This window comes from Lucilia sericata, unplaced genomic scaffold (genome assembly GCF_015586225.1).
Source record: "Lucilia sericata isolate MDLA Ls3-8-SP2 unplaced genomic scaffold, ASM1558622v1 Contig001641F_arrow, whole genome shotgun sequence".
Classification (NCBI taxonomy): Eukaryota; Metazoa; Arthropoda; class Insecta; order Diptera; family Calliphoridae; genus Lucilia; species Lucilia sericata.
The window spans coordinates 1-15,665 of NW_023995555.1; the positions used below are offsets into that span (position 1 = coordinate 1).

At 34.1% G+C, this 15,665-nt stretch overlaps 4 non-coding genes across 4 annotated transcripts; all 4 read right to left on the minus strand.

Annotated features, from left to right (window-relative positions):
• Window positions 1–5,533: 5,533 nt before the first annotated feature.
• Trnal-cag lies at window positions 5,534–5,616 on the minus strand. The gene has a single exon. It is a non-coding gene; the product is annotated as a tRNA-Leu (tRNA).
• A 1,298-nt stretch (window positions 5,617–6,914) lies between these two features.
• Trnal-cag lies at window positions 6,915–6,997 on the minus strand. The gene has a single exon. It is a non-coding gene; the product is annotated as a tRNA-Leu (tRNA).
• Window positions 6,998–15,183: 8,186 nt separating this feature from the next.
• On the minus strand, window positions 15,184–15,255 carry Trnae-cuc. The gene has a single exon. It is a non-coding gene; the product is annotated as a tRNA-Glu (tRNA).
• Window positions 15,256–15,562: 307 nt separating this feature from the next.
• On the minus strand, window positions 15,563–15,634 carry Trnae-cuc. The gene has a single exon. It is a non-coding gene; the product is annotated as a tRNA-Glu (tRNA).
• Between the last annotated feature and the right edge of the window lie 31 nt (window positions 15,635–15,665).

Here is a 15,665-nt window from a genome sequence, read left to right on the forward strand (position 1 = left end):
CAGTTCTAGTTCAGTTCTAGTTCAGTTCTAGTTCAGTTCTAGTTCAGTTCTAGTTCAGTTCTAGTTCAGTTCTAGTTCAGTTCTAGTTCAGTTCTAGTTCATTTCTAGTTCAGTTCTAGTTCAATTCTAGTTCAGTTCTAGTTCAGTTCTAGTCAGTTCTAGTCAGTTCTAGTTCAGTTCTAGTTCAGTTCTAGTTCAGTTCTAGTTCAGTTTAGTTCAGTTCTAGTTCAGTTCTAGTTCAGTTCTAGTTCAGTTCTAGTTCAGTTCTAGTTCAGTTCTAGTTCAGTTCTAGTTCAGTTCTAGTTCAGTTCTAGTTCAGTTCTAGTTCAGTTCTAGTTCAGTCTAGTTCAGTTCTAGTTCAGTTCTAGTTCAGTTCTAGTTCAGTTCTAGTTCAGTTCTAGTTTCAGTTTAGTTCAGTTTTAGTTCAGTTCTAGTTCAGTTCTAGTTCAGTTCTAGTTCAGTTCTAGTTCAGTTCTAGTTCAGTTCTAGTTCAGTTTTAGTTCAGTTCTAGTTCAGTTTAGTTCAGTTTAGTTCAGTTCTAGTTCAGTTCTAGTCAGTTCTAGTTCAGTTCTAGTTCAGTTCTAGTTCAGTTCTAGTTCAGTTCTAGTTCAGTTCTAGTTCAGTTCTAGTTCAGTTCTAGTCAGTTCTAGTTCAGTTCTAGTTCAGTTCTAGTTCAGTTCTAGTTCAGTTCTAGTTCAGTTCTAGTTCAGTTCTAGTTCAGTTCTAGTTCAGTTTAGTTCAGTTCTAGTTCAGTTCTAGTTCAGTTCTAGTTCAGTTCTAGTTCAGATCTAGTTCAGTTCTAGTTCAGTTCTAGTTCAGTTCTAGTTCAGTTCTAGTTCAGTTCTAGTCAGTTCTAGTTCAGTTCTAGTTCAGTTCTAGTTCAGTTCTAGTTCAGTTCTAGTTCAGTTCTAGTTCAGTTCTAGTTCAGTTCTAGTTCAGTTCTAGTTCAGTTCTAGTTCGTTCTAGTTCAGTTCTAGTTCAGTTCTAGTTCAGTTCTAGTTCAGTTCTAGTTCAGTTCTAGTTCAGTTCTAGTTCAGTCTAGTTCAGTTCTAGTTCAGTTCTAGTCAGTTCTAGTTCAGTTCTAGTTCAGTTCTAGTTCAGTTCTAGTTCAGTTCTAGTTCTAGTTCCAGTTCAGTTCTAGTTTAGTTCTAGTTTAGTTCTAGTTCAGTTCTAGTTCAGTTCTAGTTTAGTTCTAGTTTAGTTCTAGTTTAGTTCTAGTTCAGTTCTAGTTTGGTTCTAGTTCACTTCTAGTTCAGTTCTAGTTCAGTTCTAGTACAGTTCTAGTTCAGTTCTAGTTCTGTTCTAGTTCAATTCTAGTTCAGTTCTAGTTCAATTCTATTATTCAGGTTTATTATTGTCAAAGGTCCTCAAAAAAGGCTTCTTCCGCAATATTTTACCTGGGTTCAGTTCTAGTAAAGTTCCAATTCCGTTTTAATTCTGTTCTAGTCTAGTTCTGTTCTAGTTTTGTTCTAGTTCTGTTCTAGTTCTGTTCTAGTTCTGTTCTAGTTCTGTTCTAGTCTGTTCTAGTTCTGTTCTAGTTCTGTTCTAGTTCTCTTCTAGTTCTGTTCTAATTCTGTTCTACTTCTGTTCTCATTCTGTTCTAGTTCTGTTCTAGTTCTGTTCTAATTCTGTTCTAGTTCAGTTTAGTTCAGTTCTAGTTCAGTTCTAGTTCAGTTCTAGTTCAGTTCTAGTTTAGTTCCAGTTCAGTTAGTCTAGTTCAGTTCTAGTTTAGTTCTAGTTTAGTTCTAGTTCAGTTCTAGTTCAGTTCTAGTTCAGTTCAAGTTCAATTCTAGTTCAGTTCTAGTTCAATTCTTGTTCAGTTCTAGTTCAATTCTAGTTCATTTCTAGTTCAGTTCTAGTTCAATTCTATTATTCAGGTTTATTATTGTCAAAGGTCCTCAAAAAAAGGCTTCTTCCGAAATATTTACCTGGGTCCAGTTCTAGTAAAGTTCCAATTCCTTTTTAATTCTGTTCTAGTCCTAGTTCTGTTCTAGTTCAGCTCTAGTTCTGTTCTAGTTTGTTCTAGTTCTGTTCTAGTTCTGTTCTAGTTCTGTTCTAGTTCTGTTCCTAGTTCTGTTCTAGTTCTGTTCTAGTTCTGTTCTAGTGCTGTTTCTAGTTCTGTTCTAGTCTGTTCTATTTGTTCTAGTCTGTTTCTAGTTCTGTTTCCTGTTCTGTTCTAGTTCTGTTCTAGTTCTGTTCTAGTTCTGTTCTAGTCTGTTCTAGTTCTGTTCAGTTCTGTTCTGTTCTACACAATTCCAGGTATTATCTTATATTAATATATCTGCAATTTTGTAGTTGGAAATTTCTAAAGTCGTACTTTTAGTGGCTAACATAGGATAAAGGGAGATCAATCCATGAACCATTTCAAAACCCCAAAAAATATATTCCAAATTGTTTGCCAAATCAATTCGCATATTTTTTTATTAGAAACTCCTATCAATGTTATACGTACTAAAACAAAAGTTGCTAAAAATTATGACTTCTTTCACCAGCAATTTTTATTACAAACAAAAACCCACACCTTAGCTCAAAAAAGTGTAAATGTAAACAAATCTTTGAGCTGCAAATATAGAATAACAAGCAAATTATTTGTTTATAAAAAAGTGAATAATAATGATTTATTACAGCAACAAGACTTGAAAGAAATAAAAAGAAACAATACAAACCTCAAAACCCGTTTAAACTGGCATTGAGCCAATGCCCTAAATTTTAACCTACATACGACTTGTACTCGCATTCGTACTTGTTGTAAAACATGAAATAATCGACCGCTAGACAAACAGTCAAGTCGTCAGTTAGTTAAGAAAAAAATATTTTCAGTTTTTTTTTTCTTTAAGTCATTGTGCTGTTTACAGTATAATTTTTCCATAGTTGTAATTTTAAACTAATAAAAATTGTAAATACTTAAAATATAAAGTAAATAAATAATAATAACAACAAATATAGTGGGGAAAATTTTGTATTAATGAAGTGAAAAAGAGTGTGTGAAATGAACCGCAATAAATTTAAAAGTCATGTACGTACAGTGAATCATATAATTAAAGGCACTTCTTTGTATTGAAAAATATAATAATATTTATTGCCCAACAAGCGGAAATTGTATAAAATGATAATATTGAACTAATTTTTATAAATAATGGATTATACAAAGAAAACAGAGTTTTGCAATGAAATCAAAGTTTGTACGTGAAAAAAGTGCAAATTACATAAGGTGCAACTATTGTGCTTATAGGTCCATTCATTAGGACAAATTCATCATTTTCTACATAAAAATTTATTTTACTGGTTATAGGAACCCACCATCGAAAGAGATGATAAATTGATTTTATCATTTCGTTTATAACACAACGAAACATTAATCGGAGACCCATAAAAGTTATATTCTAAGATCATGTATACGTGTCCGTTTGTCTGTCTTTCTGTCTGTTGAAAACACGTTAGCGCCTAAAATGAATTAACTAAAGGGCTGCAATTTTCCAGAAATATTTATTTTATTGCATTTTGTATATTAGATCCCCATATGAATATGTCTAAACGTCAATAAAAATTCATGATTGAAATTAAACATGGCCAAATTTCTGTTCTAGTTCTGTTCTAGTTCTGTTCTAGTTCTGTTCTAGTTCTGTTCTAGTTCTGTTCTAGTTTGTTCTAGTTCTGTTCTGTTCTAGTTCTATAGTTCTGTTCTAGTGTTCTAGTTCTGTTCTAGTTCTGTTCTAGTTCTGTTCTAGTTCTGTTCTAGTTCTGTTCTAGTTCTGTTCTAGTTGTTCTAGTTCTGTTCTAGTTCTGTTCTAGTTCTGTTCTAGTTCTGTTCTAGTTCTGTTCTAGTTCTGTTCTAGTTCTGTTCTAGTTCTGTTCTGTTCTGTTCTAGTTCTATTCTAGTTCTGTTTTAGTTCTGTTCTAGTTCTGTTCTAGTTCTGTTCTAGTTCTGTTCTAGTTCTGTTCTAGTTCTGTTCTAGTTCTGTTCTAGTTCTGTTCTAGTTCTGTTCTAGTTCTGTTCTAGTTCTGTTCTAGTTCTGTTCTAGTTCTGTTCTAGTTCTGTTCTAGTTCTGTTCTAGTTCTGTTCTAGTTCTGTTCTAGTTCTGTTCCAGGTCTTTTCTAGTTCTGTTCTAGTTATGTTCTGTTCTAGTTCTGTTCTAGTTCTGTTCTAGTTCTGTTCTAGTTCTGTTCTAGTTCTGTTCTAGTTCTGTTCTAGTTCTGTTCTAGTTCTGTTCTAGTTCTGTTCTAGTTCTGTTCTAGTGTTCTAGTTCTGTTCTAGTTCTGTTCTAGTTCTGTTCTAGTTCTGTTCTAGTTCTGTTCTAGTTCTGTTCTAGTTCTGTTCTAGTTCTGTTCTAGTTCTGTTCTAGTTCTGTTCTAGTTCTGTTCTAATTCCGTTCTAGTTCGGTTCTAATTCATTTCTAGATCGTGATTAGTTCGGTCAGCTCTGATTTATATGTTGAGTTTCTGGAATATTCAAAAACAAATAAAAAACTGTCAATAACACAATAATTGGAAAGAATATTCTTCAAATTGTTTCAATGACATTTGATGGTTTATTTATTGCACACACTTTTTAATTGTGCCAAACTTTTTGCCAGAACAATAATTTAAAAGTAACAAAAACAACTAAGAAAGTTTAGTCGGCCATGGCCGACTATATGATACCCTACATCATGAGAATATTTTAAAATTATTTTTTTTTTCACAAACAAACTTTTATGTTGAAGATTACCTTAACTCCGATGTATTTAGGCAATTTATTGATGAAAAACAAAATTCTAAAAGAGGCTTTTTATAGGAGTTAGGGTCAAATATGGGCCGATAATCAACAAATTGGGAGGAGGGATGTATTTTATATAAAGGTCATTTATACTGAATTTCATCGCTATACTAATGTTTATTACACAATTTTGGAAGTTTAAGATAATTGTTAAAGGGGGGTTTGTATGGGGGCTAGGGTCAAATGGCGGACGATCATTATAGAAATCGGCATGGTCATGCCCATATAACTTAGTTCTGTTAATTTTGGAGAGATAGTATTATATTGACGTATTTATGAGTTAAAAACCTCAAATCTGAAGGTCAGTTGTATGGGGGCGAGGTGAAATAATGGACTGATTTCAATTATTTTCAATATTCATCGTCCGAAAAGCACGTATGGTCCAAATTTTATCAATATATCTTGAAAATTGTGGCGTGTAGCTTGCGCACAAAATTTACATGGACAGCCAGCCAGCCGGACAGACGGACGGACATGTTTTAATCGGCTCAGAAACATTTTGAGTCGATCGGTATACTTTAAGGTGGGTGTAGGACCAATATATTGTGCTTTACAAACATCAGCACAAACGTATAATACCCTCCCCATTACAGTGGTGTAGGATATAATAGGTCATACATATAGCCAAGTATAGAGTGTGTGCTGATGAATTTTTAATTAAAATTTTATAGAAAATTTATAATAAAACAATAGTTGAGAATGAGCTAATTTAAATAATGATGATTGATAACCGTTAGTGGTAATATTAATTTGTAAGAAAAATAAAAAGAATCAATTTGTCAGAAGTGGGATTCGAACCCACGCATACAGAGTAGACTGCGACCTGAACGCAGCGCCTTAGACCACTCGGCAATCCTGACTGATGCACGCTGGCGGACAAAACACACACAAAAGTTTCATAATGGTTAACTATATAAGAAAACTATTTTTAGATTTAGTATATTTTTGCAAAAAATTTAATTTCTAAAAGAAAGAAAGAAAAATTTTTATATTTTGCAATTTGCTTTTGTTAAATACTAACAATTTAATACATTTGCAAAAAGTTCTTGATGAGAAGTACAAATATGATCTGTTGTTTTCGAAAATAAATATCCCGTATTGTCTCAGTGGTTAGGATATCCGGCCTCTCACCCCGGAAGGCCCGGGTTCGATTCCCGGTACGGGAAATTTGGGTTTTTGATCTGAAATTCAGAAGGGTTTCTGCAATGTAAATGTTCTAAAGCAATTTCAGAGGCGGCGCATAAATTAAATTTAGAACTTTCAAATGTCTAAGCAGAGATTCCCAAATTAAGCCAAATGATGCCTGTAAAATCGTCTGAATAAAGCTATATAAGGGGGGGTGGGTTTTGTGTATCATCAAACTCTTATCTTGTGAAGTCGTGCAAATTTCTGCTCTGAGTGAAATCTCAAGAATATATTTTAGAAATCTAATCTTTATTCATTGATTTTAAATTAAATTTAACCTTTGAATTTGTATAAATAACACTTTAGAAAATATTACACACTTCACAACTATTTAATTAAAATATTTTCCATTTATAGTATTTCTCAAATCATTAACATTCTATTGAAAATAAATATTTCTAATCATTTAAATACAATATCATATTTTTTTTCTATAAAATAAACCTACACACTCGTACTAAATGTTTAAAATTATATTTTTCTCATTTAAAAATTTTATCTTAATTTTTTTTTTCTTAAAAACGCACCCGTAAAATACATAAATGTTCATATCAACTTAATTTTTTTCAATTTTTTTTTCAATATTACTGCTGCTCAGACAGTTGTTTAGATAAATATTGTTTTATAAATTAACAATTTGATTTGTGCAAATCACGACCAGTTTTACAGAATGAGCAAAAAACTTGAAATAAAAACTGAAATTTAACAAAAATGGCAAATGACATGACGTTTTAATCAATTGAAGTTGTAATTAAAGCCTCCTTATCATATGAACATAAGTACTGGTATAAATATTTTAATTACCAGTTTTTTTTGTATTTTTAAAGAGTGTGGACTGTTGAGGCATTAACAGTGCATTAAAGGTGTTAATTGCAGTTTAAGTACATATATTTGAAAATAACAATTTATTTACTAATATCATAGGCATTTGATCCGAATTGCTTGCAAAAAGTCGGAAATCCCCGTTTTAATTTGTCAGAAGTGGGATTTGAACCCACGCCTACAGAGTAGACTGCGACCTGAACGCAGCGCCTTAGACCACTCGGCCATCCTGACTGTTGTTGGCCATGTGGCAAAAGCGTAACATGAATATAACCGAAAGAAATCTATTTTTAGATTTTGAACTTTGTTTAATAAAGTTATTTTTAGATTTTTGATGTTCGTGAGGGAACTAGTTCAAAAGAACGAATCTTAAGTTAAACTTAATTTTGGGTAATTACGCAATTTCTAGTTCAGTTCTACTTGAGTTCCAGTTAAGTTCTAGTTGTGTTTTAGTTCAGTTGTAGTTCGATTCAGTTCTAGTTTAGTACTAGTTCAGTTTAGTTCAGTTCTAGTTTAGTTCTAGTTCAGTTCTAGTTCAGTTCAGTTCTAGTTCTAGTTCAGTTCTAGTTCTAGTTCTAGTTCAGTTCAGTTCTAGTTCAGTTCTAGTAGTTCTAGTTCTAGTTCAGTTCTAGTTCAGTTCTAGTTCAGTTCTAGTTCAGTTCTAGTTCAGTTCTAGTTCAGTTCTAGTTCAGTTCTAGTTCAGTTCTAGTTCAGTTCTAGTTCAGTTCTAGTTCAGTTCTAGTTCAGTTCTAGTTCAGTTCTAGTTCAGTTCTAGTTCAGTTCTAGTTCAGTTCTAGTTCAGTTCTAGTTCAGTTCTAGTTCAGTTCTAGTTCAGTTTTAGTTCAGTTCTAGTTCAGTTCTAGTTCAGTTCTACTTCAGTTCTACTTCAGTTCTAGTTCAGTTCTAGTTCAGTTCTAGTTCAGTTCTAGTTCAGTTCTAGTTCAGTTCTAGTTCAGTTCTAGTTCAGTTCTAGTTCAGTTCTAGTTCAGTTCTAGTTCAGTTCTAGTTCAGTTCTAGTTCAGTTCTAGTTCAGTTCTAGTTCAGTTCTAGTTCAGTTCTAGTTCAGTTCTAGTTCAGTTCTAGTTCAGTTCTAGTTCAGTTCTAGTTCAGTTCTAGTTCAGTTCTAGTTCAGTTCTAGTCAGTTCTAGTTCAGTTCTAGTTCAGTTCTAGTTCAGTAGTTCAGTTCTAGTTCAGTTCTAGTTCAGTTCTAGTTCAGTTCTAGTTCAGTTCTAGTTCAGTTCTAGTTCAGTTCTAGTTCGGTTCTAGTTCAGTTCTAGTTCAGTTCTAGTTCAGTTCTAGTTCAGTTCTAGTTCAGTTCTAGTTCGGTTCTAGTTCAGTTCTAGCTCAGTTCTAGTTCAGTTCTAGTTCAGTTCTAGTTCAGTTCTAGTTCAGTTCTAGTTCAGTTCTAGTTCAGTTCTAGTTCAGTTCTAGTTCAGTTCTAGTTCAGTTCTAGTTCAGTTCTAGTTCAGTTCTAGTTCAGTTCTAGTTCAGTTCTAGTTTAGTTCTAGTTAGTTCTAGTCAGTTCAGTTCTAGTTCAGTTCTAGTTCAGTTCTAGTCAGTTCAGTTCTAGTTCAGTTCTAGTTCAGTTCTAGTTCAGTTCTAGTTCAGTTCTAGTTCAGTTCTAGTTCAGTTCTAGTTCAGTTCTAGTTCAGTTCTAGTTCAGTTCTAGTTCAGTTCTAGTTCAGTTCTAGTTCAGTTCTAGTTCAGTTCTAGTTCAGTTCTAGTTCAGTTTAGTTCAGTTCTAGTTCAGTTCTAGTTTAGTTCTACTTCAGTTCTACTTCAGTTCTAGTTCAGTTCTAGTTCAGTTTTAGTTCAGTTCTAGTTCAGTTCTAGTTCAGTTCTAGTTCAGTTCTAGTTCAGTTCTAGTTCAGTTCTAGTTCAGTTCTAGTTCAGTTCTAGTTCAGTTCTAGTTCAGTTCTAGTTCAGTTCTAGTTCAGTTCTAGTTCAGTTCTAGTTCAGTTCTAGTTCAGTTCTAGTTCAGTTCTAGTTCAGTTCTAGTTCAGTTCTAGTTCAGTTCTAGTTCAGTTCTAGTTCAGTTCTAGTTCAGTTCTAGTTCAGTTCTAGTTCAGTTCTAGTTCTAGTTCAGTTCTAGTTCAGTTCTAGTTCAGTTCTAGTTCAGTTCTAGTTCAGTTCTAGTTCAGTTCTAGTTCAGTTCTAGTTCAGTTCTAGTTCAGTTCTAGTTCAGTTCTAGTTCAGTTCTAGTTCAGTTCTAGTTCAGTTCTAGTTCAGTTCTAGTTCAGTTCTAGTTCAGTTCTAGTTCAGTTCTAGTTCAGTTCTAGTTCAGTTCTAGTTCAGTTCTAGTTCAGTCTAGTTCAGTTCTAGTTCAGTTCTAGTTCAGTTCTAGTTCAGTTCTAGTTCAGTTCTAGTTCAGTTCTAGTTCAGTTCTAGTTCAGTTCAGTTCAGTTCTATCAGTTCTAGTTCAGTTCTAGTTCAGTTCTAGTTCAGTTCTAGTTCAGTTCTAGTTCAGTTCTAGTTCAGTTCTAGTTCAGTTCTAGTTCAGTTCTAGTTCAGTTCTAGTTCATTCTAGTTCAGTTCTAGTTCAGTTCTAGTTCAGTCTAGTCAGTTCTAGTTCAGTTCTAGTTCAGTTCTAGTTCAGTTCTAGTTCAGTTCTAGTTAGTTCTAGTTTAGTTCTAGTTCAGTTCTAGTTCAGTTCTAGTTCAGTTCTAGTTCAGTTCTAGTTCAGTTCTAGTTCAGTTCTAGTTCAGTTCTAGTTCAGTTCTAGTTCAGTTCTAGTTCAGTTCTAGTTCAGTTCTAGTTCAGTTCTAGTTCAGTTCTAGTTCAGTTCTAGTTCAGTTCTAGTTCAGTTCTAGTTCAGTTCTAGTTCAGTTCTAGTTCAGTTCTAGTTCAGTTCTAGTTCAGTTCTAGTTCAGTTCTAGTTCAGTTCTAGTTCAGTTCTAGTTCAGTTCTAGTTCAGTTCTAGTTCAGTTCTAGTTCAGTTCTAGTTCAGTTCTAGTTCAGTTCTAGTTCAGTTCTAGTTCAGTTCTAGTTCAGTTCTAGTTCAGTTCTAGTTCAGTTCTAATTCAGTTCTAGTTCAGTTCTAGTTCAGTTCTAGTTCAGTTCTAGTTCAGTTCTAGTTCAGTTCTAGTTCTCAGTTCAGTTCTAGTTCAGTTCTAGTTCAGTTCTAGTTCAGTTCTAGTTCAGTTCTAGTTCAGTTCTAGTTCAGTTCTAGTTCAGTTCTAGTTCAGTTCTAGTTCAGTTCTAGTTCAGTTCTAGTTCAGTTCTAGTTCAGTTCTAGTTCAGTTCTAGTTCAGTTCTAGTTCTAGTTCAGTTCTAGTTCAGTTCAGTTCAGTCTAGTTCAGTTCTAGTTCAGTTCTAGTTCAGTTCTAGTTCAGTTCTAGTTCAGTTCTAGTTCAGTTCTAGTTCTAGTTCAGTTAGTTCAGTTCTAGTTCAGTTCTAGTTCAGTTCTAGTTCAGTTCTTAGTTCTAGTTCAGTTCTAGTTCAGATCTAGTTCAGTTCTAGTTCAGTTCTAGTTCAGTTCTAGTTCAGTTCTGGTTCAGTTCTAGTTCAGTTCTAGTTAGTTCTAGTTCAGCTCTAGTTCAGTTCTAGTTCAGTTCTAGTTCAGTTCTAGATCAGTTCGATATCAGTTCTAGATCAATTCTAGTTCAGTTCTAGTTCAGTTCTAGTTCAGTTCTAGTTCAGTTCTAGTTCAGTTCTAGTTCAGTTTAGTTAGTTCTAGTTCAGTTCTAGTTCAGTTCTAGTTCAGTTCTAGTTCAGTTCAGTTCAGTTTAGTTTAGTTCTAGTTCAGTTCTAGTTCAGTTCTAGTTCAGTTCTAGTTCAGTTCTAGTTCAGTTCTAGTTCAGTTCTAGTTCAGTTCTAGTTCAGTTCTAGTTCAGTTCTAGTTCAGTTCTAGTTCAGTTCTAGTTCAGTTCTAGTTCAGTTCTAGTTCAGTTCTAGTTCAGTTCTAGTTCAGTTCTAGTTCAGTTCTAGTTCAGTTTAGTTCAGTTCTAGTTCAGTTCTAGTTCAGTTCTAGTTCAGTTCTAGTTCAGTTCTAGTTCAGTTCTAGTTCAGTTCTAGTTCAGTTCTAGTCAGTTCTAGTTCAGTTCTAGTTCAGTTCTAGTTCAGTTCTAGTTCAGTTCTAGTTCAGTTCTAGTTCAGTTCTAGTTCAGTTCTAGTTCAGTTCTAGTTCAGTTCTAGTTCAGTTCTAGTTCAGTTCTAGTTCAGTTCTAGTTCAGTTCTAGTTCAGTTCTAGTTCAGTTCTAGTTCAGTTCTAGTTCAGTTCTAGTTCAGTTCTAGTTCAGTTCTAGTTCAGTTCTAGTTCAGTTCTAGTTCAGTTCTAGTTCAGTTCTAGTTCAGTTCTAGTTCAGTTCTAGTTCAGTTCTAGTTCAGTTCTAGTTCAGTTCTAGTTCAGTTCTAGTTCAGTTCTAGTTCAGTTCTAGTTCAGTTCTAGTTCAGTTCTAGTTCAGTTCTAGTTCAGTTCTAGTTCTAGTCAGTTCTAGTTCAGTTCAAGTTCAGTTCTAGTTCAGTTCTAGTTCAGTTCTAGTTCAGTTCTAGTTCAGTTCTAGTTCAGTTCTAGTTCAGTTCTAGTTCAGTTCTAGTTCAGTTCTAGTTCAGTTCTAGTTCAGTTCTAGTTCAGTTCTAGTTCAGTTCTAGTTCAGTTCTAGTTCAGTTCTAGTTCAGTCTAGTTCAGTTCTAGTTCAGTTCTAGTTCAGTTCTAGTTCAGTTCTAGTTCAGTTCTAGTTCAGTTCTAGTTTCAGTTCTAGTTCGTTCTAGTTCAGTTCTAGTTCAGTTCTAGTTCAGTTCTAGTTCAGTTCTAGTCAGTTCTAGTTCAGTTCTAGTTCAGTTCTAGTTCAGTTCTAGTTCAGTTCTAGTTTAGTTCTAGTTTAGTTCTAGTTCAGTCAGTTCTAGTTCAGTTCTAGTTCAGTCTAGTTCAGTTCTAGTTCAGTTCTAGTTCAGTTCTAGTTCAGTTCTAGTTCAGTTCTAGTTCAGTTTCTAGTTCAGTTCTAGTTCAGTTCTAGTTCAGTTCTAGTTCAGTTCTAGTTCAGTTCTAGTTCAGTTCTAGTTCAGTTCTAGTTCAGTTCTAGTTCAGTTCTAGTTCAGTTTTAGTTCAGTTCTAGTTCAGTTCTAGTTTAGTTCTACTTCAGTTCTACTTCAGTTCTAGTTCAGTTCTAGTTCAGTTTTTCAGTTCTAGTTCAGTTCAGTTCAGTTTCTAGTTCAGTTCTAGTTCAGTTCTAGTTCTTCAGTTCAGTTTCTAGTTCAGTTCTAGTTCAGTTCTAGTTCAGTTCTAGTTCAGTTCTAGTTCAGTTCTAGTTCAGTTCTAGTTCAGTTCTAGTTCAGTTCTAGTTCAGTTCTAGTTCAGTTCTAGTTCAGTTCTAGTTCAGTTCTAGTTCAGTCTAGTTCATTCTAGTTCAGTTCTAGTCAGTTCTAGTTCTTTCAGTTCTAGTTCAGTTCTAGTTCATTCTAGTTCAGTTCTTTCTTCTAGTTCAGTTCTAGTTCATTCTAGTTCAGTTCTAGTTCAGTTCTAGTTCAGTTCTAGTTCAGTTCTAGTTCAGTTCTAGTTCAGTTCTAGTTCAGTTCTAGTTCAGTTCTAGTTCTTCTAGTTCAGTTCTAGTTCAGTTCTAGTTCAGTTCTAGTTCAGTTCTAGTTCAGTTCTAGTTCAGTTCTAGTTCAGTTCTAGTTCAGTTCTAGTTCAGTTCTAGTTCAGTTCTAGTTCAGTTCTAGTTCAGTTCTAGTTCAGTTCTAGTTCAGTTCTAGTTCAGTTTTAGTTCAGTTCTAGTTCAGTTCTAGTTCAGTTCTAGTTCAGTTCTAGTTCAGTTCTAGTTCAGTTCTAGTTCAGTTCTAGTTCAGTTCTAGTTCTAGTTCAGTTCAGTTCAGTTCTAGTTCAGTTCTAGTTCAGTTCTAGTTCAGTTCTAGTTCAGTTCTAGTTCAGTTCTAGTCAGTTCTAGTTCAGTTCTAGTTCAGTTCTAGTTAGTTCTAGTTTAGTTCTAGTTCAGTTCTAGTTCAGTTTAGTTCAGTTCTAGTTCAGTTCTAGTTCAGTTCTAGTTCAGTTCTAGTTCAGTTCTAGTTCAGTTCTAGTTCAGTTCTAGTTCAGTTCTAGTTCAGTTCTAGTTCGTTTAGTTCAGTTCTAGTTCAGTTCAGTTCAGTTCTAGTTCAGTTTCTAGTTCAGTTCTAGTTCAGTTCTAGTTCAGTTCTAGTTCAGTTCTAGTTCAGTTCTAGTTCAGTTCTAGTTCAGTTCTAGCTAGTTCAGTCTAGTTCAGTTCTAGTTCAGTTCTAGTTCAGTTCTAGTTCAGTTCTAGTTCAGTTCTAGTTCAGTTCTAGTTCAGTTCTAGTTCAGTTCTAGTTCAGTTCTAGTTCAGTTCTAGTTCAGTTCTAATTCAGTTCTAGTTCAGTTCTAGTTCAGTTCTAGTTCAGTTCTAGTTCAGTTCTAGTTCAGTTCTAGTTCAGTTCTAGTTCAGTTCTAGTTCAGTTCTAGTTCAGTTCTAGTTCAGTTCTAGTTCAGTCTAGTTCAGTTCTAGTTCAGTTCTAGTTCAGTTCTAGTTCAGTTCTAGTTCAGTTCTAGTTCAGTTAGTTCTAGTTCAGTTCTAGTTCAGTTCTAGTTCAGTTCTAGTTCAGTTCTAGTTCAGTTCTAGTTCAGTTCTAGTTCAGTTCTCAGTTCAGTTCAGTTCTAGTTCAGTTCTAGTTCAGTTCTAGTTCAGTTCTAGTTCAGTTCTAGTCAGTTCTAGTTCAGTTCTAGTTCAGTTCTAGTTCAGTTCTAGTTCAGTTCTAGTCAGTTCTAGTTCTAGTTCAGTTCTAGTTCAGATCTAGTCTTAGTTCTAGTTCTAGTTCAGTTCTAGTTCAGTTCTGGTTCAGTTCTAGTTCAGTTCTAGTTTAGTTCTAGTTCAGCTCTATCAGTTCTAGTTCAGTTCTAGTTCAGTTCTAGATCAGTTCGATATCAGTTCTAGATCAATTCTAGTTCAGTTCTAGTTCAGTTCTAGTTCAGTTCTAGTTCAGTTCTAGTTCAGTTCTAGTTCAGTTATAGTTTAGTTCTAGTTCAGTTCTAGTTCAGTTCTAGTTCAGTCTAGTTCAGTTCTAGTTCAGTTTAGTTCAGTTCTAGTTTAGTTCTAGTTCAGTTCTAGTTCATCTAGTTCAGTTCTAGTTCAGTTCTAGTTCAGTTCTAGTTCAGTTCTAGTTCAGTTCTAGTTCAGTTCTAGTTCAGTTCTAGTTCAGTTCTAGTTCAGTTCTAGTTCAGTTCTAGTTCAGTTCTAGTTCAGTTCTAGTTCAGTTCTAGTTCAGTTCTAGTTCAGTTCTAGTTCAGTTCTAGTTCAGTTCTAGTTCAGTTCTAGTTCGTTCTAGTTCAGTTCTAGTTCAGTTCTAGTTCAGTTCTAGTTCAGTTCTAGTTCAGTTCTAGTTCAGTTCTAGTTCAGTTCTAGTCAGTTCTAGTTCAGTTCTAGTTCAGTTCTAGTTCATTCTAGTTCAGTTCTAGTTCAGTTCTAGTTCAGTTCTAGTTCAGTTCTAGTTCAGTTCTAGTTCAGTTCTAGTTCAGTTCGTTCAGTTCTAGTTCAGTTTTTTCTAGTTCAGTTCTAGTTCAGTTCTAGTTCAGTTCTAGTTCAGTTCTAGTTCAGTTCTAGTTCAGTTCTAGTTCAGTTCTAGTTCAGTTCTAGTTCAGTTCTAGTTCAGTTCTAGTTCAGTTCTAGTTCAGTTCTAGTTCAGTTCTAGTTCGTTCTAGTTCAGTTCTAGTTCAGTTCTAGTTCTAGTTCAGTTCTAGTTCAGTTCAAGTTCAGTTCTAGTTCAGTTCTAGTTCAGTTCTAGTTCAGTTCTAGTTCAGTTCTAGTTCAGTCTAGTCAGTTCTAGTTCAGTTCTAGTTCAGTTCTAGTTCAGTTCTAGTTCAGTTCTAGTTCAGTTCTAGTTCAGTTCTAGTTCAGTTCTAGTTCAGTTCTAGTTCAGTTCTAGTTCAGTTCTAGTTCAGTTCTAGTTCAGTTCTAGTTCAGTTCTAGTAGTCAGTTCTAGTTCAGTTCTAGTTCAGTTCTAGTTCAGTTCTAGTTCAGTTCTAGTCCAGTTCTAGTTCAGTTCTAGTTCAGTTCTAGTTAGTTCTAGTTCATTCTAGGTCAGTTCTAGTTCAGTTCTAGTTCAGTTCTAGTTCAGTCTAGTTCAGTTCAGTCAGTTTCTAGTTCAGTTCTAGTTCAGTTTAGTTTCGTTTAGTTCAGTTATAGCTCAGTTCTAGATCAGTTCAAGATCAGTTCTAGTTTAGCTCGAGTTCTGTGAAGCTCTGTTCTAGTTCATTTCGAAATCAGTTAATTAATGTTGTAATTCCACTTTAATTTTTGAACTTTTAATTTCTTTGTTGATGTAGTTATAATAAGAATTAAGAAGAATAATTTCCAGGTAACTTACATCTTACATCCATTTCATACATTACCTAAAAGAGAAGAAATGTCGAAAATATCTTATGTATTTGAATATTGAAAAATATTTTTAAAAGTGTTAAATAAAAATATTAAAAAGATTTCCCGTACCGGGAATCGAACCCGGGCCTTCCGGGTGAGAGCCGGATATCCTAACCACTAGACAATACGGGATAGTTATAAATGAAACAAAAAGTGCTACTTGAATAGGAACATAAAAAATACTTTTTTAATATTTAAGGAAAATCAAAGAAGAAAAACCCATAAACGTATTTCTCTTTATAAGATTGTAGGAAAATGTTGAGAATTTTCTGTGGGAAATGCTAACAGATAATTTAAAAGTTTCTAGTGGTGAAGGTGAAATAGTATATATTTTTATAAGAAGAAAATTAATTGTTTTTACATTTAACTGAATAAAAAGTCGAATATTTTTAATTGGAAAAAAATTAAACTTTTTTAAAATTAAATAAAAAAAATATTTTTCCCGTACCGGGAATCGAACCCGGGCCTTCCGGGTGAGAGCCGGATATCCTAACCACTAGACAATACGGGATTGTTAGTACCCAGGAGCAAAATGTTTGTTA